This window comes from Accipiter gentilis, chromosome 20 (genome assembly GCF_929443795.1).
Source record: "Accipiter gentilis chromosome 20, bAccGen1.1, whole genome shotgun sequence".
NCBI classification, from domain to species: Eukaryota; Metazoa; Chordata; class Aves; order Accipitriformes; family Accipitridae; genus Astur; species Astur gentilis.
Window position 1 is genome coordinate 19,505,946 of NC_064899.1, and position 19,138 is coordinate 19,525,083.

General features: G+C 44.6%; 1 protein-coding gene across 21 annotated transcripts in view; it reads left to right on the plus strand.

Annotated features, from left to right (window-relative positions):
• The window catches only part of ATXN1 (ataxin 1), a 229,353-nt gene that overhangs the window by 176,966 nt on the left and 33,249 nt on the right, over positions 1-19,138 (plus strand). Inside the window, exon 1 of one of the 21 annotated variants that reach the window (XM_049824156.1) lies at positions 12,885-12,936. The exons of 19 other annotated variants lie outside the window; for them this stretch is intronic. The gene's annotated coding sequence lies outside the window, so the exon portion shown is untranslated. Of the gene's footprint in view, positions 1-12,884; positions 12,937-15,030; positions 15,430-19,138 lie in introns of those variants that run through there. One more of the 21 variants, XM_049824151.1, reaches the window with a different exon arrangement.

A 19,138-nucleotide genomic window follows, 5' to 3' on the forward strand; every position in this document is an offset into this window, starting at 1 on the left:
CCAAAAAGTAAGGTTGCTAGACACCATTTACATTTAAAGGGAGAAGAATGGTGATTCCTCCTCGCTACCACTTGTCAGCCAGCCCTCTGAACTTGTGTTAGATTTATCTCGCTTATCTAAGCTGTGAGCAGACCCTGTGCACCAGTTAACAGCAGCATTTACATGCCGTTTGCAGAGCAGTGAAGTATGAGACAACATGACACTTAAAAATTAACATTCTGCTCATTGACAGGTAAGGACAGATGCTGTAGTGTGTAGTAAACCCTTCCTGCATCTACTGCTTTGTCGGATCCTGTGTGCAGTGTTGTGATATGGCTAAGTGACCTGTAAACTCATACCAAATAAATTTGGTTAATAGCGGTGGCTTAGCCCACCATTCCTTTGGGCATGTGTCATGTTAAGACAGTATTTCCAGAGGGAGGTCAGCAGGCTTAGATCCAGTGGGTGCAAAAATGGATTTTGGGGTGAGTGTATGCCACTGATTGATTTCAGGGAAAAGGTCCTTTGGGGATTATATGGTCACCACGCACTTAAGAGATCACTGCTATGGCCTGTGCATTTCTGAATAATGGAAGGTATGTGCTCTTGGTCACACAGCTGGACAGGTTCTTGGGCACCTACTGCCGTTGTGTTGACATGGGTAAGTTATTCTTGGCTGGGCTGATGGTGACTTACGTGCTTGTATTGCGGCTGGAGTCCTCCTGCCTCAGTGTTACCAGGGAATGTGCATACCTCCCTTGCTTTTGCCCTTACTATGTCCTTTTTTGAAATTCGTGCCTGCTCACACAGCTGAGTTTAGATAGGGTGAAATGTTCTCAGATCGTAGTTAGATTACAAGGAAGAAATAAACTCAAAGTTGCATGCACAGCTTCATTTTATTTTAGGAGAAGAGTTCGGAAGATCTAAGAGTAAAATTTTGCCCAGAATGTTTAGATTAAAAAAACATATATATTCTTCACTTGACTTGCCTTTGAGCATTTTCTTAAAAGAAACTCTTCTAATGAAGCATAAAAATTGATCGTTTCTTGCCAGGAGGGTTTGTCGTCAGTCTTCAGATACTAAAGACTTCATGAGAACCACAAGAAGAATATCTTCTTGAATCATTTACATTTTTCCCCTTTTGCAGGCTTATGTAACCATGCAGAAAATCTAATAATAAGTGTGCTATTAGTATCCAGCGTGGCACCTTCTGCAAGCTGAGGTGTCATATTATTACAAATAATGGTGCAGAAATGTTGTAGATGCAGAGAGCTTCCGTATGTGGCTTATTTGAGTAACCTTTATCAAAAAAGATCTTGGGCTAATTGAATCCATCTTTGCTTCTGTTCTACTATTCTGTTTTATTGTTGAAGGGAGGAAAAGCCTGGCTGCTTGCTTTGGTTTCTGTGAAGTCTGGCATGCTATTAATGGTGTTGGAAGGAATAGGCTAGTAGCAGTACTCAGAACCAGGTGTCTTGCGGTCTTTTATTTTTACATACACACCCACCCCTTCTTTGTTCACCCACCCACAGGCTCTTGAGGATTAAACCTGACCTACAAGCATCCCTTTCAGTTCTGGTCTCAAGTCCCTTGAGCAGGGATTTTCAGCCTTGTGACAAATACTCAGCAGGCAAGGCTACCAGGCTGATCTGCTCGTACAGCCTTACACCAATGAGTTCAAACTCAGCTCAGCTCCGTGGTCCTCACTGATGGGACTGCAGGCTTAGCTTCAAGATGGGCAGCCTACTGAGCAGCAGCAAGCGACCTGCAGGGTCTTTTTTTCCCTATTGCAAGTGACTCTGTCTTTTCTATTGCAAGCAACTCCTCTTTTTTTCTTTTTTACTTTTTTTTTCTTGCTGTTCCTGTCACCCTGGTACCCCGCCAGCAGTGATACCCACACCCAGAGTATTGCTCCCCCTTCGCAGGTGACCACAGCGTGCTCACCCTCTAGGCCGTTCCCTTCCTTCTGGCATCTCTTCACCTGGTTTTGTGCATGTTGAGCACTCAGTTGTTTCTCCAGGTGAATATTTAGAGCATAAGGCCTCTCCTTGGTGGTTGTTACCATGTGATTTGAAGACACCATTAAAAAAACAGTAATAATGAAAAGCATGATGCTAATTCTATGTAAATTACCTCTCTAAGCTGACTGACCCCTGAAAGAAGGGAGCACACTAGCACTCTCCTGCTCCTGGAGTGCTGATGCGCTTTTCTCACCAAAAAAGGTTTAGAAATTGCCCTAGTCAACAAAAGAAGCCAAGCCTTTACTCTTAAGAAGCTGAGAGTCCCAGGTTTAAAAGCGTGTTTAAATGTGAGCGTGGCCTCAGGCACAAGGGGTGTCCTCACCAACCTCATGCCCCAGCAGTCTGGAGTAAGTGGTGCTTTGGACTTGCAGGCTTTGCAAGGTGGTGATTGAGAGGTATGGTTTGGGATGGGAGGTAACCTAACCATTGCCATCGATAACCATTCCTTGCTTTTATAAGCAATAAGTCACTGAAAAAAAAGGTAACCCCCCCCATTCCAAAGCACACAAGAGCCTGGCTGGTTGCTGTAATCTCACATGAAAGAGCTACGGAAAACAGTGGATTTTTCAAAAGCGTTCAGTACCCTGCATCAGCATAGCAATTCCAGTTTGGGGTATTGAATGTGTTTGTTACTGTAACAGCTGATAGCATTCAGTTATATGTAAAAGATTGTGCACAGTGTAACTCTCCAGGGTTGTTTTACTGTTGTTTCCTCCTGTGTGTTTTCCTAGACAATTCAGTGCTTTGTGGTAGGGACCTAATCCTGCAAGTTACTGAGCACCATGAAATCCCATTAAAGCCAGTGCATTCAGCTCCTTGACAGATTGTAACTTTATTTGATGCAGGTTGTGGTCGTGCTTTGGCAATAGAAATAAAGCTATTTTTAAAGGTCGTTGTGTTGTAAGCTTTCATAAAGCTGTACTCACACAATGGATGTCTCTTAAATCTGTACTTCTCCCTGCTAATCCTGGAGACTTATTTCTTCCCACTTTGGTGTTCTTGCTTTGATTTTTTTCTTTTTCCTTAATAATGTATTTTCTTTCATGGCTTCTCCTAGTTCCTTAGCTTTGCAGCCGTTCTCCTACTTGGGTGGGTCTTTTTATGTCTTTGTTAGCTGGGGATCATTTCCCAGCAGTGGTAGCTATGGGACTCCTGAGATCTCTGCTGCTTCAAATGCTCACTCAGAACCATATTGGATAATTTCCTGGCCCATTTCCCTTCTGGTTTACTTCTAAATATGCGATAAGTTTGTTTACAGAAGCTGGGGCCATTGATGCCAACCTAGAGGAGGGCTGTATTCACAGGCCAGTACCACAGGGGGAAGGCTGAGCTGAGTGACCGTGATGGCCTCGTGCTCACAGTAATGCAGGGGGAAGCTATTACAAACTTAGCCCAGTCCAATCTTGAATCCTTCCTGGGAAAGCTTGGATTTTGCTGTTTAGGAGTCATTTAGCATAAAGTATTTGTACCATCATCATATGTATCTTTTCAATTTGTTTTTTATTAGAATAGCTACCTACCTCAAAACTATCCTTCGCCTGTCATTTGGAGGCTTTTTCAGGCCACTTTTATGAGAAGAAAACCGATTGTGAAACCTAGGCAATAGAAATTGCTTTGCTGAACTGGCAAAAGCCATTCTCCAGTGTCCAGTCCTTGTAAGACTGTCCTTTGTAGGGAAACCTCTAGGGACAGCAGTGCAGCTCTTTCCTATAGTTGTGAGGTACAGACCTTTATATTGCAGATGCATGGCTGTGCATCTGTTCGTGCTGTGGAGAGCGTGATGGTGGAGGTGCACGGTAGCACTTCTGCAGGGGAAGAGCCAGTCCCTTGCATGCTAGAGGGAGAAGATTGCATTCCATTGTATTTCTTCTGTGCTTGGGGTTTTGTCCCTTTTGCTCCTTGGTTAGGCTTTATTGGCAGGAGGAGTGTGAGGTCAAGACTGCGCTGTTTATTTTGCTTCTGAGCTAACTGAAAAATACAGCCTTGCCTCGCTGCACCTTGCCAGGGACCAAACTTAATGGTCAGTATTTTAATTTAAGTGACACCAGCCGTTAGGCAAATGGCGTAAAGGGTACGGTTGGTCAGCCCTTCCTTCCAGCGGTTTGCTGTACATCCAAGGCTGTCGACCCTTTGCTCGCAGATGGCACACGGTCAGCCAGCGGCCAGAGGGGAGCTGCTGTGCCAGAAGTCCTGGGACTTAGCTGCACACCCATGCCCACTGCAGAAACCTCCCGTTGTGGGAGACGAGCCGCTGTGCGGTGGTACCTTGCATTGTTCCCTGAAGGTCCTTCTCCTCCCTGAGGTGTGCGGCCTGTGTTTTGTGTTTTCTGAGAACGTGAAGGCTTGTCCATGTGGCTCTGGGAAAGGCTGACAGCACTGGTTTAGGTTCAAGGCTGCTTCTCAGAAAACACAAACATAAGGGCTGTGGTCATACATCCAGAAACAGAGGCATCTGAAAGAACAGGCTATCAGAAGGCTTTTGTCTTTTAACCCCGTTGTGTTTCTGCATCGTGAGAATGACATGAGACGTGCCATGAGATGGCATGATGAGAGGCACTGGGCCCGGAGCTCGCAATCACCATTAGGAAGCTGTGGGGAAGAGCGGCAAGCTCCTTCCCTTCATGGGTTTCACAAACGGGAGCTTTTCTGGTATTTGGTGATCATCACATTCCCTCTCCCGTGACAGGGAAGGAGGCTGCTCCCCTTTCAGCCTCTCCCACTCGTAAGCTGTTTATTCACATTAAGTGGTGAGGAGGCTGGATCAGCCGCGCTTCTCTGGTGTCCTTAGTTAACACAGAATCTGACAATTGTATCTCTGATTATTCTCTCACCATCCCTACCTTTTAAAAATATTTCTCTTTAATTGCTGCTTTGTCAGCTGTGTAATATTGTACTGGGATCCAAAGGTGCTTGTTAAATAAGGGATTTGAGGCTGCAGGGGATTGAGCTGATCATTATGAGTCTGAGAATGGGACCTGTGAAGCATGTTATTTGAGGCCTCTGTGGATAGTTAAATTAAATGAATGATTTTGTGATAAACAGTTTTTTCAAACTAATCAATTGTGTGAAAGCAGGGAGTAAGCCTTAGCAAGCTGGATGGTGAGGGCTGGAGAGCCACAGCTGCTAACTGTTGCTATTGCAATGTCATTAATGAGCAGTTAAAGACAATATCCCAGTACGGTGTTTCTAGATCCTTTCCTTTTTTCCATTGCCCTTGCTTAAAGGTGGCCCAGAAAAGAGCCCAACAGGCAGAAGGCATCAGGAAAATGGAGCAGGGAAGCAACACTGTGCAGTCGTCTGAAGATGTCGTGGGGCTGCCATCAGCCTTCCCGAGTTGCTTGCTCAGTGGAGGTGGTCTGTGAGGGAAAGGAACTGCAGGAAAGGGGTGGAGAGTGACAAGGCTGCAGTACGAACTGCGGCTCCTGCCAAAAAGCGGTGTAACAACTGTCATGCCGCCAAAAGACTGTTTGCTTTGAGCATCTTTTCTTTTCTCTGTGTAGGGGATGGGTCGATTGATAGGCATCGATACGACACCCTGGGTTCCTGGGGTCTGTGCCTTCCCTGTGTATTACACTCTGGATCTTGTTGCGGGAAGCAGGTACAGCCTCTGATTGTGAATCAACATGCTGGTCGCCACGCAGAGCTGAGTGGTAACTCTGGGGCCTGTAGACCACGCTGCTTCCATGGGAGATCCCGCTCAGACGGCAGGAGGAGAGGCCGGGCAGGCTGCCTGCGGGTAGAGAAGCAGGAAGCCCTGCTCCAGCAACATCAAGTTCCTGCCTTGTTTGCTCTAATAGTTATTTTTCCAAAGACCTATAAAAGTTGAGTTCTCTTTTATTTTTGCTTGATAGTTATCTGTGCTTTAGAAAAGAAAAAAATGGTTTTAGTGCCACCTCGGGTGAGGAGCAGCTTGAGCTGTGCCCCTTGAGGTGGGCTTTGGGAGGTAAATTTTGGATGGGAAACAGGTGATAGGGAGGCAAATCTGGAAGAGGTCTGGTGCGGCAGAAGACGGCAGAGGTTTTCTGTGATCTCCTGCATAGGCATCAGATGCAGTCTGCTTTAGTGCTGACTGGCCAGCACTAGCAGTGTGAGCCCAGGAGAAAAGGACCTGGATAGCGGACACAAAAGGTGAGATAAGATATATGGGACTGCCCTGAGAGTACGAAGGTGGTGTCATCAGCCAAGGCTGCACAGAGACCTAATTTCATTAACTACTTGCATCAGGGCCAATAGCGTTTGTATTGTGTCACTGGTGGGAAGTTATGGTCGAGGCGGATTTTTGCCTTGTTTGCCTGAAGCGCTATGAACTATCCCTTTGCAAAAGGGAGGGGGAGGAATGGGTAGGGGTGTGGGAACGTCCTCTTCACCAACACACTTTGCAGAAAAAATGTTACCCCTGTGTGAGGTCTGGACTCCCCGGTGGCTGCAAAGGATGTCATGGGTGGTAACACTTCCTACATCTATTCTTTGTTGCTAATGGCCATGGTTTCACCATGCACAAGCATGACCCCTTTGGGGCAATAAAAAGCTAGTCTTCCTTCCCTTAAGCTGTCAGCAGTGTTTTTTTGCTTTTTGGTTTGCTTTATCATTGTTTTCTCTATGAATGTAGAGGATGCAGGCTTTATCCACTCTAGTCCCTGCACACTTGGTGTGTGGGGTGTGTATATATTTCTTCTGGCTATCTCTCTCTTGCATCAGTAGTTTAGAGAAAGTACAGGTTTGTAGCACAGCTGTGTGAATTCAGGGGGGGAAAAATAGTGCTACCTGCCTCGTGTTTTCCGTTTTCATTCTGCACTGCTCAGCCAAGGCTTTCATGTGGCAGGAGTAGTGGAGTCTTATCAATGAAAACATGGGTTGATAAGATCACGAGGAAGTTTGAATTGATGCCTTTCTCACCTTCTAGAGATCTTCCAGCTGTGAGGGAGATGTTTCAGGGGCACCATTTCCTCGATCTGTACACAAAACTGGGAGGTCCTGAGATAAACGAGCATAGAGTGCTTTACTTTCATCATCTCTCCCCTTTTTGCATCCATTGTGACTTGGAAAGGAGCTGTGTCAGGCTAAGAGCTTGGAAGGGAATGGGGTTTTGTGCCTTCTGCAGGTAGCCTGATTTCTGTCCACGAAGTTCATGATCTGAGCTTCTTTTTGCTTGCTACAAAAGTAGAGCTTATTTTTCTGCTGTGGGTGGCTCCAGAGCTATCCAGAGGAAACATATAGTTGTTGGGACATGTCACCCCACAGCTGTTAGCCCTGCGGGCTATGTCTTTGCTATGGTGAATACAGAGCTGATGCTGAGTAGAGGGACTGTTTGACTGTATTTCTCATGTCTCAGGAAATCAATTTGACTTGCCATTTTGAATTCTTAAATCTGAAACAATAAACGGCTCCTGCCTTGTACTTAATAGTGCGAGGAGCAAGGAGCTTGTCCATGCAGTGGTGCGGGAGGCTATCAACAGAGGGTTGACTTCAGCCAGGCAGTCTGGAGGCAGCACGATTAATTTATTTTCTTCCCTGATATGTGAACCCCCTCGGTCACCAGAGCATTGAGACCTTCAGCTGTACGGCGTGCTGGGTCTCCCCTCGCACACCTCCCTGTGACTGCCTGATCCCCAGGGCTTCACTCCTCACTTAGCCCGAGCACCTGTGGTCCTGTGCCTAGGCTGTCCCCAGAAACAGCTCTGTAGCTGCAAAAGGTGATGACTGCAAACCTGGGAACTCCTTAATTTATGCTCCCCACGCAAACAAACATGCATATGCCATTCACACTACTGGTATATTAATAGTGACAGAACAACATGTGTTTTCCGCAAGAGCAATGCACCTGTTGAGGTTGTTCAGGGTCACCAAGCACTGCAGTGATGCTTTACTGCTTTCTGCAGCCTCCAGCATATGTTGAGGAGCGAGGGAAGGGTTTTTATTAGGCCAAAAGGGGCTGTGGGTGGGCAGCCATCCAGACATTTAAAGTCCACTCACTGGATTCATATGCTCAGCCCAAGAAGGATGGCAAGTCGAGGAGCTGAGGTTGTTACCTGTTCTGGTCTAAATCGGGCGTTTGTGGTAAGGTAAATGGAAAGTCTCCTAGAAACTGGGGTCAGCATTTGTCATGTGGTGTGTACGGTGCTCCCCTGTGAGGTGCGCTGATAAATACATTTTGTTCCACAGTTCCGTGTATCTACAAGTCTGAAGCCACTGTTGCAATCAGTCTCACTCATTTTATAGGCCAGAAATGGGTTTTAATTAAAGCTCTTTTGAGATTGTTTAAAAATTACCAGATCCTCAGTCACTGGGCAAGTAGCTCAAGGGCATGAAGGCTGCCCTTGTGTGCATCATGTGAAACAACATGAGCCAAAATTTGCCCAACATTAAGAGGTGCTGAAAGCAACCCCTAGTATATCTAAGCAGTGGCTTCTCCTCCTCCAGTGGCATTTGGGCATTATAGTATCCCTTGGGTCTCAGATGGTATTAGACAGATTTCACATATATGATCTTTCATGGATTTGCCTTTGCAGAGCAGAATCTAGAGCCACTGTGCTTTATCCCCTAGAGAAACTGGCATAGGTTGACCTTGCAGAAAAGAAGCAAAGCAGTGTCCTAGCTGTTTAATCTGGGCACCTTAGCGAAACAGTAGCTGTAAATTGGAAAGCCCTTTCTATCTGAAACATGATAACTGGGGAGGAACTTCATACATGCCTCCTGGATACCATCCACCCCCTAAAGGGACCAGAGCAGTTGTAAGTGGGTAGGTAGAAAAGGGAGAGCAGAATATGCAACCAACTCCTTCCCACAGGACAGCAATATTTGGAGCTCGGTCTATTTAGGATACTGGGTCAGGTAAGATGTGAAAAAAATGGGAGAAAGGTGCTTGCTTCGCTCCACCTGGTAATGCATACAGACTTTTAGAGAATTTTACATGGAAATTAATGGTGATCCTATTGGCACTGCCGTTGGCAGCACCCTGGTCCTTCCAGGTGTGTGCAGATCCGGAGGGAAAAGCATGGCCAGTGGAGGGCAGGCAACAGGCTGGCGGGACAGGAATCATCTCCAGGATCTACAAACTGCCCAAGAGGCCCAAGCTTTCACTGGTAATTAGGGGCTTCTGCTGAAGGGCTGAGAGCTTTTTGTAACCCTTCAGGTCCCTGAATAGGCTCTCTTATAAGTTATCTCTTATTCTTTAGCCTTTCTGGTTGGTTTTCCTTAATTTTATTTTACTGGGAGGGACAAGATTTGACCTACAGAAATTCCGTTGTTTCAAGGTAATCATCCAGGTCTTGCAGAGGATTTTGATGATAGTGCTTAGCGGTTTATAAGCGAGGGCCATCTTTTAGTTCTCCACAGACCTAATTATACAAATTAAAACTTTACTGCTAAACAAAAGGGAAACTAACCAGATAAAACCAAGGGGAAGCATTAAGAAACCAGATTAAGATAATTACATTCTTTGTCATTTCTATTCTTAACCCATATTAGAATGGGCACAAAATAACCTCCTTTATGTCCCCAAATGTTCAGCCTAGAGTTACTTAGAAAGAATAGCTGTGGGCACAATGTACACCCTGTATTCCTCATTGTAGTTTCCATTGTGGCAACCCCTGCCGGTGTTTTCTATTCCTGAGTTTTATCAATCTGAGCAAGTCTGTTCCTGAGGCTCTGCTGAAAGGCAAAAGGGTGAAAGAACGTTATGTCTACGGAAATGTCAGAAGAAATGCTTTCCAACGTGCTGTGGATCATTAATTTGGCTTCAAAGAAGTGTTTTATACTTTGGGATTTTACAGAGCAGCTACATGGATGATTTTTTACTATTGGACAGGGCATGTTCCCCACAAGGTAACCTTGTAAAGCATTTTCTCCACTAACGGGATTGCAGACAAATAGTTTCTTGCCTTTATCCTCCTGTTTTATCTCTGCTCTCCCCAAGAATCCCTCTTAATGCCTTGTTTGCTCTTCAGGGTGACATAAGGACAGCGTGCTCGAAGTGGAAGATGAGAGAAACACAGTGTTAAAACAAACTGAAGCTGGGATGATTTGCCAGGACTGGGGAGATAACCCATGCGATTGGGGTCATTTCACAAACATCAGGGGACAAGGTTCAGGAGTAAAATCTGTCATTAACGAATCTGAAAGATAGTGTTGCCCTGAAAGTACTGAGTCAACCAGAAACTGCTAGAGTTTTCTACTGAGTGAGTTTTCAGTGACATCATTATCAATATTATTATGAGAAAACAGAATATCAGCAATTATTTTTCAGTTTTAGGGGTTTAAAATATCTCACTTCCCTGTTAATTGAATAATGACATTAAATGATGTGCGATGGAACACTTTTTTGGAAATAAATGATGGATTCCATTTTTGATGATGGATGAAACTTAACTCCTTCTATTACTTTGCATGAAGGTGTGGTTTGTTTTTTTGTGGTTTGGTGGTTGGTTTTTTTTTCTGGATGGCTCATGCCAGTGCACTGAAAAGCTTGCAAGAACATTAAACAGAGTAGTAATGAGGGTATTGACTGAAATTCAGTGCTGGTAACTGAACTGGCAGCAGCTTCCACCTGTCCACACCTCACCTCCCTCCTGTTCCCTCAGCCCATTTTGCTGGTGTTTCAAAGAGGGTACGTGCCTTTTCCTCAATACTGCAGTTTTCAGTGTGACTTAATGCAACCTGCTGCCAATGCCAGTTTGCAGCATCCCCTGCAGAACTCAACACGTTTGTTCCCATCTGTGAAGTGGAAGTAATAAGAAGAGTTCTCACTCCGCTGGGATGTGACAAGGTTATGCCATTAAAATTTGGAATAGGTTCCTTGTGATTAAAGATACATATACATATCGTTACCCGGTGAGCAAATGGAGAGTTGGAAACAGGATCTGAGTGTCTAGAGTCTAACCACTGAGCCATTCCTTCCAAAGAGAAAGTATTTTAAGTGCAACACATGCGTGACCAGATAAATATAAATAGCAAATACCAGCAAAGAAAGCAAAAACTGTCCTGTAGAGCTGTCAAGCTTCTGTAAATGCTTTTGTTCATTTTTGCCCTTTCTCTGGAAAAGTTGTTTTTTTCTGGAAACCCAGTCTGCAGTACTGCATCATATGAAGTAGTGCTAAGGAAAAGACGTATTTATTGTGTATGTTTGTTCTCTTAAAACACCCAAAGCATACTCTTTCCAGCAAGTTTACAGCATGCATCAGTCACAACTTCACTTGCTCCCCAGGAAACGGGTCTGTCACTTTGCTGTTGTACTAATGCAGACCGCACTTAACTTGGGCTCAAGCTTGTGTAAAGTTGCTTGGTTGCATGAAGATCAGTTATGTAGAGTAATAAACACTGCATTGTACTGAAGCTACTCACTGTGCAGAGCAGTGGATTCACAGTCTTCATCTGCTTAAACGGGGTTTTTTGCCTCTGCCCTCCCTCAGATAGCCCGGTGGCAAGCAGGTCTGGAGTTCCAGTGGTCTGATTCAGCAGAGAACTTAAGCCTGGCCTTTTGAGCTAAATCACTAAATGTTCTCAGTGATGGGACTTTAAGCAGGCTGGTTCCCCATGGTTTCAAGTTAATAGGCACTCAAGTGGTTTGCTGGGTCCAGACCTAGAGAAACGCCAGGTTTGATCTCTGCTCAAATGAGTTGAAGTCACTCAGGCAGCTCTTTTGTGAACACAGATATCCGGTGGCTGGATCTATATTAGAAACATTGGGTTTGGGCATGGGCAAATGTTTCTAATAGGTAAAAAAAATCATTACTAGGTAAGGAAAAGACCTCAGAATTAAAATTGAGAATAATTCTGTTTATACTCTAAGAGCTGCTATTTACTTCTATAGGTTTTTTTATACAAGTTTTGAGGACAGATGGATTTTTATCATATGAATCTACCTGACTCCCAGCAAACTCCCCTAGAAGAATTCCTAAGAGTTTTCCTTAGGGCTGTTAAAAAAAGAAAGGGAAAAAAAAGGACAGGGTAGAGCAGTTTAAGAGGTGGTATGGCTGTCCAAAATTGTGTTTGCTTTTCCACCAAAGCTTAAGTAGTTCTACATTACGCATATACATGGAACAAGCATAACCAGGGCTAAGAAACAGGGGTATAACCATGTTTTGAACAGTTTCAAAACTACGCAGAAATTACTGTCCCCTGCATGTGCTATTAACACCCAGGCTTTCCTCCTCATGCAGTTGTTTACCACACACAAATCTAAGATGGTCTCTATGACATACCTTATTCCATGCAATCTTTTGTTGGACACTGGCTTTCCATCTGTTATTTTATTCCTAGGACTGACATAAACAGCATCCTGATCATAAGATACAGAGATGTAGTTTACGTGTAAAACTGGTATGCTCTTCTGGAGAACCATGCTAGTGGCCCGGCAGCTGGCAGCATCTTGATGCTGTGCCTAAAAAAGCTTTTTTGGGGGGAAAACTTCCCAGGGTATCATTGGACAACTTCAATTTGCCTAGCAATGTTGACAGCAGTAGGCCAGATGGCATGTGGCAAAATCGTGAACCTGACCAATTTCACAGAGGTTTTACCTTTCATTCCTCCGGGGCCAGGATTTCATCTGCATTTCTAAATCCCATGAAGCTGTGCAGCCCTGGGCAGGATAGGAGCTCACTTATGGGAAGCGAGTGCACCTTCTGGTCTCCCAGTGTGTGTCCGCTCTTGACTGCAAACAGGGATAGCTGGAAAAAGAGTCTGAACTTGGGTCTCCATCCCTCTGCTGACAAGTGTTATGCATTCAGTGGGGCAAGGCAAGTGATTCCCCCAAAATGACAGATATAAAAAGAAGGTTGTAAGCAGGAATGAGTTCCCTTCCCTCAGCAAGAGTCATACGTACGTTACGCACTGACCCCCATCACATTTATGCCCAGATCTTCAGCAGCGTACACATGCTGGAGCAGCTGCCACTCATGTCAGCAATGCAATTCAGCAGTCAAGAGTAGAAACTGGAGAGGTCAGATGAAGTCTGTTTTTCTGTTGCTTTACACTGTTCATGGCTACCTAGTTGCATTATTTTTATTGCTTTCATAGTTTTTGCCTTTCTGTGAGGTACTGGGTGTTGCCCACCGCTGGCAGCCTGGGAGGCCAGATATGCTATTGTTGTGGGAGCACTTTATGAATTGACCAAGAATGTGTTTGCTTTGTTATGCTGGAAGTGTTGCACAGAACAAGTGCCAGACTGTTTTCCCAAATGCTTACGGTCTAAATGGATAAAACAAGAAAAGGAAGCCAAAACTGATAACAGCATAAAGTTGCAGGGAAAATATACTAGGTTTGTAAACTTGTGGCCCAGTGTCTCCTTCCGTCTTCAAAGAAAGCTATTTATAGAATCGGTAAAAAAGCTGTTTGTCTCAGTAGTTCTTTATTTAAAATCAGAAAATGGAAATAGACAGGTACTAAGGATTTCTATTCATACACCTTTCTTCATTCATTCCTTATTGCATCTCTTTGTGTTTTAAAATTTAGACAAAGATAAAACAATGGTGAGGATAGTTCATGCTACTAGCTCATGATTGCAACAAATATTTTATCATGTTTCCGCTATTGCTGAAAAAATGAATTCATCATCTCTACAAAGTTGTTTTGGGAAAAAAGTAGTGGTCAACGGTATGTTGTCAAGGGCATGTTTAAACAGTAACCTACTGTGAGATCATGATGATCTGAGAATAAATATCCTTGGGAATCCAAATGCACTGTCTAAATAAAACGTTAAGTAGAATTAGCAGGAAAAGGTGGAACTGGCTTAATCTGATCGTATTGTTTCTGAGCTGATGGTCTCCTAACTCATGAGAGAGAGAGGGAAGTGTAAACATGAGTGCATTATGCACAGCCAGCCATGGTAAGAGGACTTCATTACAGCCTGGAGGCCCAGGGCAAGGCTGGTGTGAGTTCATTTTTTCTAGACCAGGCTTGATCTTGGCTGCCCTGGAAGAAGACACATCCCTGCGAGAGGACAGTGAGACTTCTGCAGCTCCCACACAGTCAGGCTTAGTGAAGGCCTAGGGAGCTTTTAACACAACAAAATAACCTTTTATCCTAAGAGGCTGTTTTGAAACAGTCTTATGGTGGATGTGTTCAGCCCATTAAAATGGCCAGGTGGGGGAAGGATGGCTTCTTTTCCCACATTAATTAGATGAGGAAGTTTGTGGTGGGATATATGTTATGTCTGTAGAAGGTAACTATAGCTTTTAACTGTAATGGTTTACCTTTCCAGTTCCCAGTGGCACACATCCAGGGTCTGATGGCTGGGAAAAGCAGCTGTAGCCAAGGGCTCCTCTTCAGCATGTCGGAAAGGCAGAGCTGTTTGCTCTGCTCTCTGTTTCTCCAAACTAGATGGAGGGCTGTAGTGCTCATCTATCCATCTAGGGAGTTACGTGAGTGATCAGTGTGTGTAAAGCAGTGATGAAGGTAAGGAGAGGACTTGATGAAGGTGGTGCTGGAAGGATGCTGAGTATCAGCATTGCTTGGAGATACAAGATTGTTCCCAGATAGGGTGAGGAGCCAGGTTAACATCCTGATGCTGTGTTTAGGTCACTCAGGCTTCAGGCCCTGGGCAGGAAAGCCAGCTCCAGCTGGAGGTCATTGTACTTGGCTGCGGTTAAATCTTTGTGATGTTAAAAGCAGTCCTGGAAAGCATTGGGGTAACATCTGGTCAACAGGAGACAATGCAAATTGAAAAAACTGTGGTTGGACTGGCCTGGACCTCCTCTAGCTTCCTGACACAGGAGTGCGGTCTCTGTGTCCATGCTGTGAGGTCCCTTCGTGCTTATCAGCATCCACCACCCGTACACGAAAGAAGGAAGCGAGAAGTCATTCAGTTTGCATCTGGGCCCCACAAGCCGCATATGCAACTGCATGGTCTCCCCTCCTCCCGGTTCCTGCGTCACTCCCACTCTGCCTGCCACGGTCGTCCCCCGTGTTTTCTAAGCGCTTCTGGGGAGACACCCAGTCTTCATTTTGTTCTGCAAAATGTTTGGCCCGACCCAGGAAACGGAGCACATTTAAGGAAAACCAAACTGCACCCCCCCACCAGCTGTCTTTCCCTGCCTGCGTGCCGGGCGGGAGGGAGAGGCACTGGTGGGCTGTGGGCAGAGCCACGAGTTCCGGCAGCCAGCAACAAAACAGGCGTCATCTCCGGAGGCTGGTGGGCAGCCCGGGGTCGGGGGGACTCTGTGGAAGGGAGCACTCCAGCTTCATGGCATGTGGATGGCAGGGCTGTGAGCAAGGACCGCCGGCTCCACCTCGCCAGCTGGCTTGCTCAGCAGTTTTTGCAGGAAGTGTGAAGAGAACATGTTTTATGGGAGATATTTATCATTACCCTGTACTGCTTAAATATAGCCTGTGTAGCAGGTTAGAGCTTGTTAGGCTTTTATCTTCTCAAGTTGGAGGATGATGTATTAATCCATGAGTGTTGCAGCCTCAAGTGAATTACCGAAAGTCATCCCCAGTGAGTAAAGATAAATGACATTTGGAAATTAACCCGTTACATAGTCTCTTCCAATAAAGTGCTTGCTAAAATACTAAATTGTAAATGAAGATGCTTCAGGTCTCATTTGAAAGTCAGAAAGACACTTAGTTGTAATTCCAGTACTGGTTTTCTTTTTTCTTCTTTCGGAGATTTCATTTCTCCTGAAAGGTTTGGGACTGACAGCCCCAGAGGACGAAGTCTCTATTAATCCACCAAGCAGGCACAGCAGCTACAATGCAAGCTGCTGTGCCCTGTTAATGTGCTGCAGCCTTTGCTGAGAAGGAGGCAGTCCCAAGGGATGTGGTGTTAGCTTAGACTTTGCAGCATCCAACCTGAAAAAAAAAGCGTTGTTCAGCTCTTTATCGACCTGCACCTGCATTAATTCATCTGGGTTTAACTGTTCATTTAGCTGGATTTAAGGTGACCTACTAGGCAACACAGACCCACTGTAAACTTTTCTGCCAGTGTAGCTCTTCCAGATTCAGCCTGACCCAGGATGCACCTTGAAGCTGAACCTTGCTCGGATATTTTAAGAATCAGAACAATAATAATACTGAGATGCACATTCAGCCATCAGTGTTACTAAAGGCTTGGCAGTCCTGGTGGTCTCTAGGTTTGCTGCTCCACACCAAACTGACGGGGTTGCACAGGGGTAGAAAAAACCCTGTTACTCCACAAGGCAAGTCATTCTAGTTTTAAACCAGTATAAAGTGCATGCAAGTTTCATACAGTCACCATTGGAGAGATTTGCTTTGGACTAAATATCACTGTATAAATATCCTCATTCCAGACTAAGATCTATTTGTATGCTAACAAAAAGCCAGAGACAAACTGTTTTCACAAATTCCCATCTCCGGCACGCTCCATTGCTGTGGTGGTGTTTTTTGTTTTCTGAATGTGGAACTGGACTGAGCCTGACAACATCAGCTCACTTCAGAGAGGCTGCCCAGCAGGAATGACTTTCACTTCCAACCTGAGCTGGCTCCAAACCAAGGACCCAGAGGGCAGAGCCTCTCCTTCCCATTATCTACCCTGTAAGGCATCAGAGCCAATCTCCTATCTTCTATTAGTGCTAGCAGCTTGATGATAACAGAGAATTATTAAAGCCATATAATATTAAATATAATGGTAATTAGGTAATCTCCTGTAACTGCCAAACTGTTATTTTTAAAGACTGTTGTTCATCCCTGGCTTTTTCTTTTCTCATGGCAAAGGACAGACTTTGTCTTTTCTGTTTTGCAAGCGCTGCCACTGCATGAATATAGCCTATGCTCGTGGAGGGAATTTGTTTCTGCTTATTTAATTGCTTTCAGCCCGTCCCAGTTCTGATCTTACTGCAAGGCCCTCAGTTACCCTCATGTGAAGGGTATTTGGAAGAGCATATATGGCCTGTAGAGGCTTGGAGTCGCATAGTATCGCTTGGGGTGGTGGAGCTTCTAGGGAGAGAGGGACTGCTCTATGGAGAAGGCACAGGTTTGATTTGGCGACTGGCTCAAGTTGTCCTTTTGAATAAGCGTGGAAACAACTGATAAAATAACATACCCAAATAATTTTGGACTTGAGGTTCTCGGATGTTTTTGAGATGTTATAGAGGAAAAATTATGCCTGTGCTTACTGAAATGTTTGATGTATTGTTTTACAAGGGAAATCTCTAAAAGTTTGGTTTGCTCTTAATAGCTGTTTTCATAGGCACATTGCTTGTGTGCTACCACTGTGATTTGGCTTATTAATAAATTCCTGGTATAAGGAGGGCCTGATCTTGTTCCCATTGCAATAAATTCTAGCAGTAAAGGAGCAAGACTTTAGGTAGTAACTTTCAGAAAGTGTTTTTATTAGTTTTATTATCTGACCAGAATCATCCTGGTTTTGTTAGTTCCTCTGCATCCAATGTCTTCCAGGCCACATTCTGCAGGTAGGAAATGAAGAAGAAGGAGAGGTTGTCTTGCATTGTCTCTTCTCTTTAAAGATTATACTTAAATACCATTAAATCCAAAACAAATGGCATTTCATATGCATATTTAACAATGTTTAATCCCTGTTTGAGATCAGCAGTTTGAGTTTTTACAGAAATTTTGTACTCAGCTGCCTACAAAGTATGGATTCTCTGCAACGCATGTGAACAGAATAACCCCCCCTTGCAAGGGTGCAAGAAAGCCCTCTCAGGAGGCTCTTTCACCACTGGTTTATGTGGTTAAAATGAGAGTAATGTAAAAACAATCAACCTTAAGAACATGTTGAAGATATGAATTAATGCCCATATTGAGCCTGCCAGCCTCTCAGTGCATTTTCCATAGGCTTAAAGTTGTGGGGTGGGAACAGACAGGACAGATCAAAACTTTTTTATAGAGAGTGACACAATAAACACTTCAGAGCAATCGTATACATTTTTAATGAAAGGCGGTAGTAGTGCAATTCTGCTGTTCTGGGCATCAGTGAGAGGGGATGTAATCCACAGTACTTCTTTTGGTTTTTAGTAGTTTTTTTCCTAGAGACAGAAATGAGTGAGTGCACAGTCTCAATTCTGACTCAGTCTCATGCTGTTAGTGATAGTGGCATTTTAACTGATATCGAAGCAAGGACAGAAACTAACATTTAGGAGCAAGAAAGAATGACAGAAATGCTAAGATGAGGAGAATAAAGACGAAAAATGCTAAAACAGTAGTTCAGAAAAGAACAGAGTGTGGGGGGAAATTATTTTAGACCAGAACTGTAGAAACAGTACTTGACCACAGACTGAAAATTGGGAAAGCAGCTATTTCTTGTCAGACCAGCTTGATTTTGAGTCTAAGCTGCTGAGTGACAATTTTCCTCTAGTCTGATCCTGTGTCTTTTAATTAACCAGGGTTGTCATCCACATCTTTGAGATTTTGACATGAGCGGGAGCTCATTTCTGTTGATCTGCTCAACGCTCTGCGTGCAGAAAGCAGCAGCTGCTACTGGTGATCCCAGGGTTGATTTATCTGCATGTTCCACTGGAAATATTTCCGTAAACGAAGTAAGCTGGGCGAGGAGGCACCTAGTCTAATTGGAGCATTAGGTCTGTGCAGTAGGTGGTATGCAGGTTTTTGTTGGTTTTCTGTCAGCTGGTGGTTTATCTGTGACATGTATGGGGTTTTGATGGATGCAGGTAGTGCGACTGCGTGGAAGAGCTGGTGCGGTGTGGCTGTGCTGCAGCTTACAGTGTTTTCAGAGGGCTTTGCTCCCCTTGGGCTCTCACACGTACACTTTGAGTAGCAGCTATCATGGACCTCAGCGGGTGTCCTGGGCAAGATCTTGACCTAGGTGATACAAATGAGTCACTAGTTATGTTAACTCCACCTTTGTAACTCCTCACTGGAGTAGCAAAATTGTGCTGAGTGGTGTCACAAAGCATAGCTGTCAAAATCACCTGCTAAAATCTGTAATTTTTGTGAGTCTTCCAACACTTTTAGTGGATAGGTGTAACAAGCATATTCCCATCCTTGCCAGCAGCCCATTAGTGAACTGAAATTGTGCAAGGTTTCGCTGATAAAGCCGTAGCAATGTAGCCAATGTGAGAAATGCAGTCTGGACCACGAGAAGATCTCCTGAGTAGCCCACTTCTCCAAACAGCAAAAAGCCAAGCTAGCCTCACCCTGAGAGCCAAGGAATTCTGCAGTGCCCCTTCTGTTAGCCATGCCAGCAACTTTCAGCAGCAGCTCAGGCAATG